This window comes from Thalassophryne amazonica, chromosome 2 (genome assembly GCF_902500255.1).
Source record: "Thalassophryne amazonica chromosome 2, fThaAma1.1, whole genome shotgun sequence".
Taxonomy (NCBI): Eukaryota; Metazoa; Chordata; class Actinopteri; order Batrachoidiformes; family Batrachoididae; genus Thalassophryne; species Thalassophryne amazonica.
The window spans coordinates 153,376,805-153,391,185 of record NC_047104.1 but is presented as its reverse complement, the minus strand read 5'-3'; the positions used below and the strand labels follow the sequence as shown (position 1 = coordinate 153,391,185).

The following is a 14,381-nucleotide window of genomic DNA, read 5'->3' as shown; positions in this document are numbered from 1 at the left end:
AAAACCAAAGCTAACATGAAAACCTGACAAGAACAAGAAACAAGACCAGCTGAAGCATGACTAAGATACATGGCATGATTAAAAAAATACAAAAAGCTCAGAACACAAATGTGGAAAAAGAGGTCAAAATAGTAACAGCTGGGTCCAACAGGACTGGGTCATGACAGGAACATTTGTTAGAGAATCTAATAAACATTGATCTTGTTTGACCATTTTCAGACCAAACATTCAGCATGGTCAAAAGTATTCTATTCATTAATTCTGTTACCTCAACTAATAATTTGTATCACTTTTTACCAAAACTGGAGCAACTTAAACGTGTGACCCCTGTACGAAGTAAAATGTACCTTTTTTTACCCCATAACTCAGTAACATTCAGTCATACAGTAGTGTTCAGAATAATCGTAGTACTATGTGACTAAAAAGATTAATCCAGGTTTTGAGTATATTTCTTATTGTTACATGGGAAACAAGGTACCAGTAGATTCAGTAGATTCTCACAAATCCAACAAGACCAAGCATTCATGATATGCACACTCTTAAGGCTATGAAATTGGGCTATTATTAAAAAAAAGTAGAAAAGGGGGTGTTCACAATAATAGTAGCATCTGCTGTTGACGCTACAAACAAAACTATTATGTTCAAACTGCTTTATTAGCAATCCTGAGAATCACTAAACTAGTATTTAGTTGTATAACCACAGCTTTTCATGATTTCTTCACATCTGCGAGGAACTGTGGCTTGAATTCAGAGTTTGGGGGTCGTCTCACAAACTGTCTGCGGCCCTTGGACCCAAAAAGAACAATTTTACTCTCATCAGTCCACAAAATATTCCCCCATTTCTCTTTAGGCCAGTTGATGTGTTCTTTGGCAAATTGTAACCTCTTCTGCACATGTCTTTTATTTAACAGAGGGACTTTGCGGGGGATTCTTGCAAATAAATTAGCTTCACACAGGCGTCTTCTAACTGTCACAGCACTTACAGGTAACTCCAGACTGTCTTTGATCATCCTGGAGCTGATCAATGGGTGAGCCTTTGCCATTCTGGTTATTCTTCTATCCATTTTGATGGTTGCTTTCCGTTTTCTTCCACGCGTCTCTGTTTTTTTTGTCCATTGTAAATCATTGGAGATCATTGTAGATGATCAGCCTATAATTTTTTGCACCTGCGTATAAGTTTTCCCCTCTCCAATCAACTTTTTAATCAAACTACGCTGTTCTTCTGAACAATGTCTTGAACGTCCCATTTTCCTCAGGCTTTCAAAGAGAACAGCATGTTCAACAGGTGCTGGCTTCATCCTTAAATAGGGGACACCTGATTCACACCTGTTTGTTCCACAGAATTGATGAACTCACTGACTGAATGCCACACTACTATTATTGTGAACACCCCCTTTTCTACTTTTTTTTATTAATAGCCCAATTTCATAGCCTTAAGAGTGTGCATATCATGAATGCTTGGTCTTGTTGGATTTGTGAGAATCTACTGAATCTACTGGTACCTTGTTTCCCATGTAACAATAAGAAATATACTCAAAAATTGGATTAATCTTTTTAGTCACATAGCACTACTATTATTCTGAACACTACTGTATGTGACATCATAACAGTATGGTCCACAAGAAAACTCAAATCAAATCATGATGTTTCTGTGAGCAGAAGCACTGCAACAGATTTAGATCAGAACTTTAACAAACGGGCACAAACGACCACCAACTGTGCTGTGTGAACTCCTGAAACTGGCGCTTTCATCTGCTACTACTTGTGAAAATGCCAAATTAATTATCTTTTGCTGCAGGTTTGTCATTGGTGGCTCTTTGCACTTTTCTGATGGTTTCGAGTTTTACGTTTAGTCCTGCAAAAAAAAAAAAAAAGCAAAGGGTATTTTCATTCCTTTAATCGCATGCTGTGAAGGCGCTCGGGTTCCTGTGACCCTGTGGATATGAAAGAGTGAGTGAGTAATAAGAATGAGCTGTTTTTTCCCCCCTTTTTGTTCATGGAAAAAAAATGGGCTTTTGTTGAGGAAATGAATTCAACACAATAGCCAAGGACACAGAACTCTGAGTAATGGCCAAAGTTTTCTTTGTAGCATTATGTCAGTTTGAAAATGAAAAAAAAAAAACAAGTCTTATCTTGTGTATGAATCAGATGGACTGTCAGAACTGCCGTTTCCAGACACGTTTTGTTTTTTCTTTTCTTTTCAGAGTGGAGGTGGAAGAACATGGACAGGTCTCAATAACAGAGCATGACTTAACCCGTCCGTGACAAACCTCAGAACGTGATGATCCCCGCCCCCACTGCCTCCCAAACATCTCAGGAGATGAGCTGGTTCCCCCTGGGATTTGACATCCTGTCCCACTGTCTCACATCGGCTTTATGTTTTTAGGTTTGGTCATCACCATCCGCACCTTCTGAGCTACTCTGTAATCTCACTCAAACTTCACCTCCTCCCCCAAATCCACATCATCCTTCAATCTTCATCCCCCTGCTTTTATTGATTTTCTATTTTCCTTTTGCTCCCCTCCTCCGTCCTCCAGCTCTTTCCATCTCCACGTGCGCGCTCCCATCACTTCGGCCTGTCTCTGAGTTATTTTCTTTCCCCGCTCTCTCGCCCTTGTTCTCTATCTGGCTCACAGTTTCTCCTCTTTGACAAGGTCGAAGCCCAGGCCGTGCTCAGAGCTGCTTAAGGTTCATAAATGGAGATGTAATGTAATAGAGTGGGGGGTAATAGAATCTATCAGGGCCGGGTCTGATCTTGTTAGGGAGGACCGAGCTGGAAAGCCTCCATCCTGGGGCACCAGGGGTCTGGATAGAATCAAAACACAAACTGTAGCCTTTGTGCAAGACTTTCATTGTAGAATTCAAAGAAAAAATAAACCATTGTTGGAACTTCAGTTTCCTTTAATTAATTCCACAAAAATCCTTGTGAAAGTTCTCAAGGCTGTTTGTGATTAAACTTGTTCAAGTCTCAGTGGCTGATGGATCAGAAGCCATCTGTCTTTTTGGACAGAATGCTTTGGGTTGCTCGTTGTTCTTTTCTCTCCCACTCCAGACTTTGGCCTTGTTAAACCAGCGTCCTGCCTCAGAATGGATTGCTGCTACTTCCCGTCCCATCACTGGTGACCTTCAGCGTGACTCTGATACAGTATCATCCAGCCTGGAAGCGACAGATGGGTCACCGCTAAGGCAAGGATGCTACGGCTGCGGATCTATCACCCAAACAAACGGCTGCTTCTTGTCTGAGGGACACAGGAATATATCAAACCCCAGCACAATGGCAGTCGGTGCTGCAGGTGATCTGCCCACTGTGCCCGTCCTCACATAACCACCGCACGGCACCAACACGGTTCACTTCATGTCAAAATACAAGTGCCGTTTACATGCAGCTAATGCTGTGTTTCTGAAACAAGCACACAAATCAGTATTTCTGTGCACAGAGCTGTGCACCAAGTAGCCAAGGTGTACATGCAGGAACAGAGGCACACCATGTGGGGGTGCTATTTTTCGCTTTTCATAGAGAGATGAGGCCCATGTGAATGACACATTCAGCTTTATTACAAAATGGATGAAACTCATTTTTTTCCTCAAAATTCTACACACAATACCCCATAATGACAAAGCGAAAAAGTATTTGCTTCTTAGATTTTTCTGAATATATTAAATATTTAAAAAAAAACTAAGAAATAACATGGAATGGATGTGCTCACAATGATCTTCAACCAGTCTTTATCCAGGCTGTCACCCCCCCCCCCCCCCCGAAGCCCTCAACCATTATTCCTGTCCCCAAAAACACCACCATAAATGGTCTAAATGGCTTCTGTCCAGTAGCTCTCACTCCAGTCATCATGAAGCATTTCGAGAAACTGGTGGGAAGTCACATCCTCTCCAGCCTTTCAACCTCATCCACCAATTTGCTTAGAGGAATAACAGAGGAGCTGTGCCAGGCTCCTTTTCATAGACTACAGCTTGGCCTTCAATGCCATCATCCCATCCAGACTGGTCTCCAAACTGTCCATCACTCCACCTGCCTCTGGTTAAAAGACTTCCTGACTGACTGCTCACAGAGAGTAAGCATGGGCTCCTACATTTCTTCAGCACTGAGCCTTCACACTGGTGCACCACAAGGACGTGTACTAAGCCCCCTCTTCTACACTCTCTACACCCATGACTGCACCCCCAACCCACCCAAGCAACAACACGGTGAAATGTGTGGGCAAAACAACCATGGTTAGCCTAATAATGGGAGGAGATGAATCCACATATGGAGGTGAGGTGAGGACCTTAACTTCATGATGCACTGACAATAACCTAGACCTGAACACCACAAAATGAAAGAAATCATTGTGGACTTCAGGAAGAACAGGCTGGAACCTCAGCCCACATTCATCTATCTTAGCTAATTATAGGCCAATCTCCAACCTTCCTTTTCTCTCAAAAATTCTTGAAAGGGTAGTTGTAAAACAGCTAACTGATCATCTGCAGAGGAATGGTCTATTTGAAGAGTTTCAGTCAGGGTTTAGAATTCATCATAGTACAGAAACAGCATTAGTGAAGGTTACAAATGATCTTCTTATGGCCTCGGACAGTGGACTCATCTCTGTGCTTGTTCTGTTAGACCTCAGTGCTGCTTTTGATACTGTTGACCATAACATTTTATTACAGAGATTAGAGCATGCCATAGGTATTAAAGGCACTGTGCTGCGGTGGTTTGAATCATATTTGTCTAATAGATTACAATTTGTTCATGTAAATGGGGAATCTTCTTCACAGACTAAAGTTAATTATGGAGTTCCACAAGGTTCTGTGCTAGGACCAATTTTATTCACTTTATACATGCTTCCCTTAGGCAGTATTATTAGACGGTATTGCTTAAATTTTCATTGTTACGCAGATGATACCCAGCTTTATCTATCCATGAAGCCAGAGGACACACACCAATTACCTAAACTGCAGGATTGTCTTACAGACATAAAGACATGGATGACCTCTAATTTCCTGCTTTTAAACTCAGATAAAACTGAAGTTATTGTACTTGGCCCCACAAATCTTAGAAACATGGTGTCTAACCAGATCCTTACTGTGGATGGCATTACCCTGACCTCTAGTAATACTGTGAGAAATCTTGGAGTCATTTTTGATCAGGATATGTCATTCAAAGCGCATATTAAACAAATATGTAGGACTGCTTTTTTGCATTTACGCAATATCTCTAAAATCAGAAAGGTCTTGTCTCAGAGTGATGCTGAAAAACTAATTCATGCATTTATTTCCTCTAGGCTGGACTATTGTAATTCATTATTATCAGGTTGTCCTAAAAGTTCCCTAAAAAGCCTTCAGTTAATTCAAAATGCTGCAGCTAGAGTACTGACGGGGACTAGAAGGAGAGAGCATATCTCACCCATATTGGCCTCTCTTCATTGGCTTCCTGTTAATTCTAGAATAGAATTTAAAATTCTTTTTCTTACTTATAAGGTTTTGAATAATCAGGTCCCATCTTATCTTAGGGACCTCGTAGTACCATATCACCCCAATAGAGCGCTTCGCTCTCAGACTGCAGGCTTACTTGTAGTTCCTAGGGTTTGTAAGAGTAGAATGGGAGGCAGAGCCTTCATCTTTCAGGCTCCTCTCCTGTGGAACCAGCTCCCAATTCAGATCAGGGAGACAGACACCCTCTCTACTTTTAAGATTAGGCTTAAAACTTTCCTTTTTGCTAAAGCTTATAGTTAGGGCTGGATCAGGTGACCCTGAACCATCCCTTAGTTATGCTGCTATAGACGTAGACTGCTGGGGGGTTCCCATGATGCACTGAGTGTTTCTTTCTCTTTTTGCTCTGTATGCACCACTCTGCATTTAATCATTAGTGATTGATCTCTGCTCCCCTCCACAGCATGTCTTTTTCCTGGTTCTCTCCCTCAGCCCCAACCAGTCCCAGCAGAAGACTGCCCCTCCCTGAGCCTGGTTCTGCTGGAGGTTTCTTCCTGTTAAAAGGGAGTTTTTCCTTCCCACTGTAGCCAAGTGCTTGCTCACAGGGGGTCGTTTTGACCGTTGGGGTTTTACATAATTATTGTATGGCTTTGCCTTACAATATAAAGCGCCTTGGGGCAACTGTTTGTTGTGATTTGGCGCTATATAAAAAAATTGATTGATTGATTGATTCATCCAGGGGGTCAGCGTGCAGAGGCTTTCAGTCTTCGGGTTTCTGGGATGGCACCTGGGGGATCACATGACATGGAAAGCAAACACCACAGCTCAGATGAAGAAGGCACAGCAGTGGGTCCACTTCTTGAGAACAACAACATGGCAGAGAGGCTGCTGGTGTTCCATAGAGAGAGTACCTCTGTGTGGTTCACTGGCTGCATTGCAGGAGAGAAGACAGTGCTCCAGAGGGTCATCATGTCAGCCCAGAAAATCATCAGTTGCGCTCTTCTCTCCCTAGAGGAGCTCTACAAGTCCCACTGCTTCAAGAAAACAAATACCATCCTGAAGGACGCATCCCACCCTGCACAACTCTTCAAACTGCTACTCTCAGGCAGGCGCTGCAGGGCAATAAAAGTGTGCAAAACAGACTAAAAAACAGGACCCGAGATAAACATCTCACACTCAGAAGACAATCCCTCCAACCTTATAGATAGGTCCATCACAGTGCAATATTTATGACGTGAAATTCTGTGCAATAATGGCTGTATGCAGTACGGTTATGTGCAATAAGGTCAGCTTAGAGATGTCAACTCTACATAGTTCTAATGCAACAACTGTTTATTCTCACTCCATCTCTTATTCACTTTTATATTTATTTATATTTTCTGTCTCGGGGAGCACAGTGACTTAGTGGTTAGCACTGGTGCCTCACACTAAGAAAGTCATGGGATCAATTCCCAGCTGTGGCCTTTCTGTGTGGAGTTTGCATGTTCTCCCCATTTCATTGTACTTGTACAAAGACAATAAACCTGTATGGCCAAGTGGTTAGTGCACTTGGTTTCAGTGCAGATGGTTCCTGGTTCAAACCCCAGCCCTGCCACATTTCTCCATGTAATGTGGAGGTGCGTCAGGAAGGGCATCCAGTATAGAATTTGTGCCAAATCAACATGCAGATCCAAATTGGATCTGCTGTGGCAACCTTGAGTGAAAACAAGGGGAACAGCTGACAAGTTTTACTTTTTATGAATAAAGACACAGTAAAATTCAATGAAAATATTCAGTTGATAATTGCTAGTAAATGTTACTTGAGTTATTCTTTTAGAAAAACTAATATGTGCAAGTAAAATTTACTGAAGAATTCTCCTTGTAAAATTTACTTGGAATTTTTGAGTGAAAAAACTTTCCTAGGTTTTTTAAAGTAAATATCACTACAAATTTTTTTCAGTGTAGATAGATAGATAGATAGATAGATAGATAGATAGATAGATAGATAGATAGATAGATAGATAGATAGATAGATAGATAGATAGATAGATAGATAGATAGATAGATAGATAGATAGATAGATAGATAGATAGATAGATAGATAGATAGATAGATAGATAGATAGATAGATAGATAGATAGATAGATAGATAGATAGATAGATAGATAGATAGATGGCTGATCAGACCAACTGCACACCCAAGGAGATAACACAAACACCAATGCTCTTACTACCTAGAAAAGAAACAAAACAGCAAGTTAATCTAATAGTTGATATGAGGATATTAGTCATCAAAACTGATAGAATGCAAATACCAAATGTAATTTCAATTACCATTGATGCAACAAGCACATGGTGAGGTCTCACGCTGTTTGGACTCTGGTTCGTGAAGGTTGTCTTTTGTCTTCTCTACGCCACCTAACCTTTGGCACAACTGCAAGCCTGAGGTAAGATAAAACAGACTGTTGGATCACTCAAGATAAAATAAAGCAGACTGTCAGGTCTACAATAGTTTGCTAAACGTGCGTGTTCCAAGTAGCACTAATGAAACTTCCAAGTCAAGTCTGGATGAACGTGATGGTATATGCACTTGGTTGCATCCGTGACACCACAGAGCCAGCTGGGGTCCTTAGTGACAACCACAGAGGCAGACAGCCGGTGCATCCCCACATTTCTAAAACAACCACAGCCAGGTGACTCATGGTCATCACCTTCAGCCACTTCAACACTTGGGCAACTGCATGCTGCATCATGCACAAAAAAAGTGCTCCATGGCAAACTGTTGAAGTGGATGCTCCCTCACAATGCAAGTGCTCCTCATCCCAGTCTCCCTACGTAACCACTCGTTTGATTCAAATTCATACCAGCAGTACCCAAGGATATGCAGTCTTCGCCTTACGTCACTGGTTAATGTTTCAGTCTCACAACCATACAGCAAGCCAGGCAGCACGGGGACCCTAAAGACTTCGACTTTTGTTGTCCTGCAAAAACATGAATATCCCCAAACACTACTGTCCATTGACCTCATGACTCCATAACTTCTTTCCAAGCATCTCTCAATCTCAAATGCAGAAGACCCAGAGACTAGAGCCCAGCCGATATTATCGGCCGATATAAGCCCTTTTCAAAGTACTCACTATCGGCCGAAATTTTGCCGATAGAACGCTGATAATTTCTCATAAACAGAACAGTTACTGAAATAATGTTTGTGTTGGCAATGTAAAATGTCCTTGCACCGGTTGTCCAGTAGATGGAGCTCTGACTCCATTCAACTGAGAGCTGCTTACACCCCTGCTTAAATGTGTTCATCACCGGCCCCCGTAGTTTGCCGTCACACTGCACTGATTGGCTGACAAAAGCATACAAGTAAGTTTATAAGTGTTGTTGTTTATAAGATGTTGTTTGTAATAACTTTGTGATTACATTCACCCCACATTTCTCCCGTTTCAGTTCAACTCAGTTTGATTAACTCAGTTTATGTAGTAATGTGTCAAATGTGCTTCATTGCGTCGGTCACGCTTTTTATTAAGCCCACGTTGTGTAGACCTTATTTCTAGCGTGAAAAACTTTCGTTTACTGCTAAGAGGTTGAAACATTCAAATTCACTATCGGCTGATTTATCGGCTATCGGCAAATCAGCCAATTTATTGATTATCGGCATTTTTTTCATCCAAATATCGTTATCGGCATCTGCCTCAAAAAATCCATATCGGTCAGGTTCTACCAGAGACACAAGATAAGTCAAGTCAATCACAAACCCGACACGCTGACTCCTCATTCAGCTTCCCAAGTGCTGCAATCAGTGTATCCATTGATTCTGCAAAGATCACAGCACCATCAGCGAGTCAAGGTCCCTAAATCTTAACTCACCAACAGAAGCACCTAAATCATAACCAGTGCACTTCATGTAACTTTGTACAGCATTTACTAAATAAACCTTTAGTATGCTGTTTAAAATAACCATATACTGGCATTTGAGTGTCTGCATGCACCATGTGACTGAACCAAGACAACTCCTACATTGTGTTGTTGCTACATTGTGTTGGGCTACAAATGCGGCCCTCACACACACGCAAAGCTTTCCAAATTTCAGCAGCAGAGCTGTTCATTTTGATTTATTCTTTTTAAGCCATTCCACTCGAAATCAGTGTTTTGTTTTTTTTCCTCTTCACCCTCACCATGCCAGCCACCCACATGTGCACCTCTGTGGCACAGTGAGCCACAGAGATGGTCCCACTGTGGCTCACCAATATCAACCAATATCAGCATTCTAGAACTGCAGGAGTCGCTGCATGTATTTTAAAAATATTCAGGATACGTTATATAAGTGATTTTCACCCCACCACATATTACCAACACTTATTTTTAACTGTGACAGTAGATCGAATGTGGCACACACCTGTGACATTTTGTCTTGAACCTGTGGCAGGGTGGTTGTAACCCTGGTGTGAATGGGCCTTAAGATGGTCAACACTATCATATTTAGCACAAATTCATTCATTTTATGATTCCTGGTCCCATTTCTGGATCACGAACAAAATATAAATTTCTTCTTCCTGAGACATTTTTAAGTCTGTAGTAGCAAGACAATGCCAAGCCACATTCTGCACGTGTTACAACAACAGTCCAGACCTGTTGCCCATTGAAAATGTGTGGAGCATTATGAAGCATAAAATACGACAACAGAGACAAGGACTGTTGAACAACTGAAGTCGTACATCAAGCAAGAATGTGAAAGAATTCCACAAAGCTTCAACAATTAGTCTCCTCAGTTCCCAAACGCTTATTGAGTGTTGTTAGAAGGAAAGGTGATGTAACACAGTGGTAAACATACCACTGTCCCAGCTTTTTTGAAATGTGTTGCAGGCATCCATTTCAAAATGAGCAAGTCAACTCTTTTCATCTATTGGATGTATTTTAAATGTTTTGTGCAGAGAAAAATGTCAGTGGAGATACACTCCAATGTTGGCACTAAAATCTGAAAAAAAAAGAACAGCAAATTGAGCTGTAGTGTCAAGAATAAATCTCTGCATGATATTCAGCATTGACCTGCCTCTTCTTCTGTTGTCCTGTGTTCCTGTACAGGTGAAGGTGAATGCCTTTTGTTGCTTTATAACCAATACAAAGATGTCACCTACAAAGCAAAGATATATTTTTCTCTGCACTTTTACACAAAAAATCTTTAAAATAGTTTAAATACTCAGCATTTGAATTGTTCTCTGTCATAGATTATATTCTGGGGGTTTCAAGTGTCAGAATGAAATTATGGCACTGACAGTCATGAAAAAGAGAACATTCTTTTGGCATTATTTTGTCAGTTTTGTAACAGTTGCTAGAAACCTGTATGAAAAGGACTTACAGTCCTATACATAAGTATTTTCTGGATTGTGATACATTTTTTAAAATTTTTTTCAGCACTTTGCTTCTTCACTGCTTCTGTGCAGTTGAAATGCAGAATGTAAAAGTGGAGGGTTTGGACAGTAAAAATATCACCTACAGCAAGGTTGAACAGACAATAACTCGGAATAAATACTGCCATCTTGTAACTCAGAAAATTAAAAAGGGCGCATCACATGGATGAATTGATTGTTCATTGTAATATTTGATGCACCAGATTAATCCCAGTAATAACTTTCCTTTTACTTATGTAATATTACCTAGATAGGGAGTTAGCAGTGAGCAGAGTTAAGCAGCAAGCAGCTGGAGGAGAAACCTGATGGACAGCGTGTGTGTTAGCAAATATGACCAGAAATATACGTGATAACTGAAAAGTAAAATTGGAATTATCAAAAGTCTGTGCAGCTCTGGTGCCAAAACCTTTTGTTCCTGCAAGTCCAAACAGTGTTCAGAAATGTATTAATTTATTTTAATCCATACTGCAAATTACTGAGCGCTAACTTGAAATACTGGTCCGAAAACCTGAGTTTCGAGCACTGTTAAGCGGTACGTGAAAAAAGGACATAAGCTCTCCAGCCACCTTGTGAACACTGACACCTGCTGCGTGGTTCAGGAATGTGCATCTATATGAACATAAATTTTGCAGGGTCAGTAAGTACAATATGACATACTTTGCATACAAGCTCTGAAAATTAAAAGACAATTTCATCAAATGTCTCTAATTCATAAGTAGTTAATGTAATATTTTTATTACAAGCACATCCTAATAGTTTCATTTGAAATCCATTATGCTGGTGTGCAGAGGCAAACTTACTAAAGCTAGACTCTCAAAGAGCGGCAAATACTGACGAACGTAGCAAAATGTGGGTTTTGCAGTTTGCAAACAGTTTTTTGTCACATAGAAATTTTGAATATGTTCAAAATATCTGTGAATTCATTTTTCCACAAACGTTTGCATCTATCATGTAACTGCAGCAGGAGATTCTCATGTTGACTACAGTCTTTCCTCTGCAGCAGACACTCTCTGACCCAAACAGTCATCCTTGTCTTCCTTTTTTTTCCCCTTCTCTTCTGCTGCAGGATGGCAGCAGCCAGACAAAGCAGTTCTTCCTCAAGGGCAGCAGCATGTTGGGCTTCTTCCTGACAAAAATTCATTTCCATATTCTAGAAATCCATATTCTATATACAGTGCATTCTGAAAGTATTCACATCGCTGCACTTTCTCCACATTTTTTATGTTACAACCTTATTTCAAAATGAATGAAATTGTTTTTTCCTCAAAAGTTTTTTGAGGTTGTTGCAAATTTTAAAAAAATAATATGCCAGGCATCATGCTGTGGGGATGTTTTTCAGGGGTAGGAACGTGGAGACTAGTCAGGATTGAAGGAAAGATGAATGCAGCAATGTACAGAGACATCCTGGATGTAAACCTGCTCCAGAGTGCTCTTGAAGATAGGTGCACTAAGCATGTGGCATCATATTCCAGAAGACTTCAGGCTGTAATTGCTGCCAAAGGTGCATCAACAAAGTATTGAGCAAAGGGTGTGAATACTTAAGTACGTCGTACATGTCATTTCTTAGTTTTTACCCGATGGTCATCAGGAATTGCAAAGACTTTGCATGTGTCCGTCTGTCTATGCTTGGCATAAGGACTGTTGTGTGGGCCGCTGAAGAGGAGGTACTGCTGGCCCACCACCACCAGATGGTGCCCTGCTTGGAGTGCGGGCTCCAAGCACGAGAGGGGATCAGAGCCGCTGGGAGTGACAGCTGTCACTTATCAGCACCAGCTGTCACTCATCACCATCACTATAAAGGCCAGACTGCAACTCGACCTCCTCGCCGAGAAATCAGCTACCAATCAAGGTAACCTTCTCTGCGTTTATATTGAGATTAAAACATTATTCTGTGTGCAGCCGTGTTCCTGCGGGCTCTGTCTGAAGCTGGATTGGAGGATAGTGGGAGGGCGATGTTCTTCGCCTCTCACTCCATCCAGGAAAGAGACCAACAATAGCTGCACAGGTGAAACTGTTTCTGGAGGTGGAGGTTCTCCCTCCCGGAGGAACTAATCAAGGGACGATTACTGGGTGTGTCTTCACACACCCATCACTAACTGTTTCTGTTTCTGCCAGCAGTACCTGGTCTGACAGCTGGAGACGGTGGCCACCTGGGACTCGGGACTTGGCGGCTCCGGTGTTCTTCAGATCCGCTGGCGGTGGAAGCCGTGTGGGATCCGGCTCTTCTCTGGACAGACGTCTTCTATCCTCGAGCCTGCCCACACGTCACCTTGTATACAATTGACTGTACTCCTCTATTGTCATTGTCTGTATTCTGTTGTGCAATTCACAACATTAAATTGTTACTTTTTGGCTCATCCATTGTCCGTTCATTAACGCCCCCTGTTGTGGGTCAGTGTCACTACACCTTCCCAACAAGGACAGTCCTATTACTGCCAGAGTCTTCAAATTCACTTGATTTGGGACTGTAATTCAGGGCTGTGAAATGAAAATTGTGAAATCTGAGGAAAATTTGCAGGGTGTATGGGGGGGCGCAGCCAGGGTTATTAATTTTGTATCAAATGATACATTTTAAGCATTTCCCGGAAGAAAAAAATCTCAAAAGAAGTGCATATTTAAATGATCCTAGATTCACCCTTTCATTTGAACCGTCAGTGATAAAGTTGAAATAACAAAATATGACGTGGAAGTAGGACCTGGAATGATTTTCCTTTTAATTATAAACGAAATTATGCATTAACTCAGAACAATTAAACTACATGAAATTCATGAAGACTGAAAAGAGTGTTAAAGCATTTCAAAAACCACAGCTAAAGCTTGTAGAATATTTTGAAAACCATGGTAAAATGTCAATAACCTACCTTATAGTAAAAAAAAAAAAATCATTTATATCCTTGTGTAAATCCATTCAAAGACACAATGTCTTTTTTTTCTGTTGAAAGAAAGTCTAGATTAATTTTTAAAAAGTCACATAATCTTGTCTGAAATCCTGTTTTAACAGCACAATGTTTATTTTCCAGAGACAAAAATTCTTACCATGTTTCTTGAGGGCACAAGATCCAGTGAACTTTTCCCGTTTCTTTTATCAATGTTCATGACAACGATCTTTAAATTCAACCCAGGGCCAATTCCACGGATTCTTGTCCTTATTAAACTTTTTCAAACCATGTTTATCGCCATCTTCCCTCTCTCCGACGTTGCTCCATGACACAGACATGCCGAAAAATTCTTCTTTTAAAAACTTGATGGATCTTAAAGTATGCGATGTCCACATGCTACATTTAGCTTAAAACAGCATCTTGGAGCAGCAGCAACCAACCAGTCCCGCTTTAATACAACTGTCGCAACAGCCACACTTTGAATGAGGCATTTTTCTCATCAGATCCGCGGACACTGATCTGTATCTGTTATACAGATCAGTGACCGCGGATTTATCAAACTTGTATGATGTCATAACAAAAAGAACGCTTTGTGATAGGCATTGTAAAAACTCAGTGACGATCACGATTACAGAGTACAACACTAACACCCCCCCACGATGAAACCTGCAGAATTCGTCAGAGTTTT

The 14,381-nt window shown here is 41.0% G+C and overlaps 1 long non-coding RNA gene across 1 annotated transcript; it reads left to right on the top strand.

Annotated features, from left to right (window-relative positions):
* The first annotated feature begins 444 nt into the window (after nucleotides 1-444).
* Nucleotides 445-11,980, top strand: LOC117503250. The gene is made up of 3 exons (XR_004558530.1): nucleotides 445-457; nucleotides 9,552-9,557; nucleotides 11,815-11,980. It is a non-coding gene; the product is annotated as an uncharacterized LOC117503250 (long non-coding RNA).
* The last annotated feature ends 2,401 nt before the right edge of the window (nucleotides 11,981-14,381 follow it).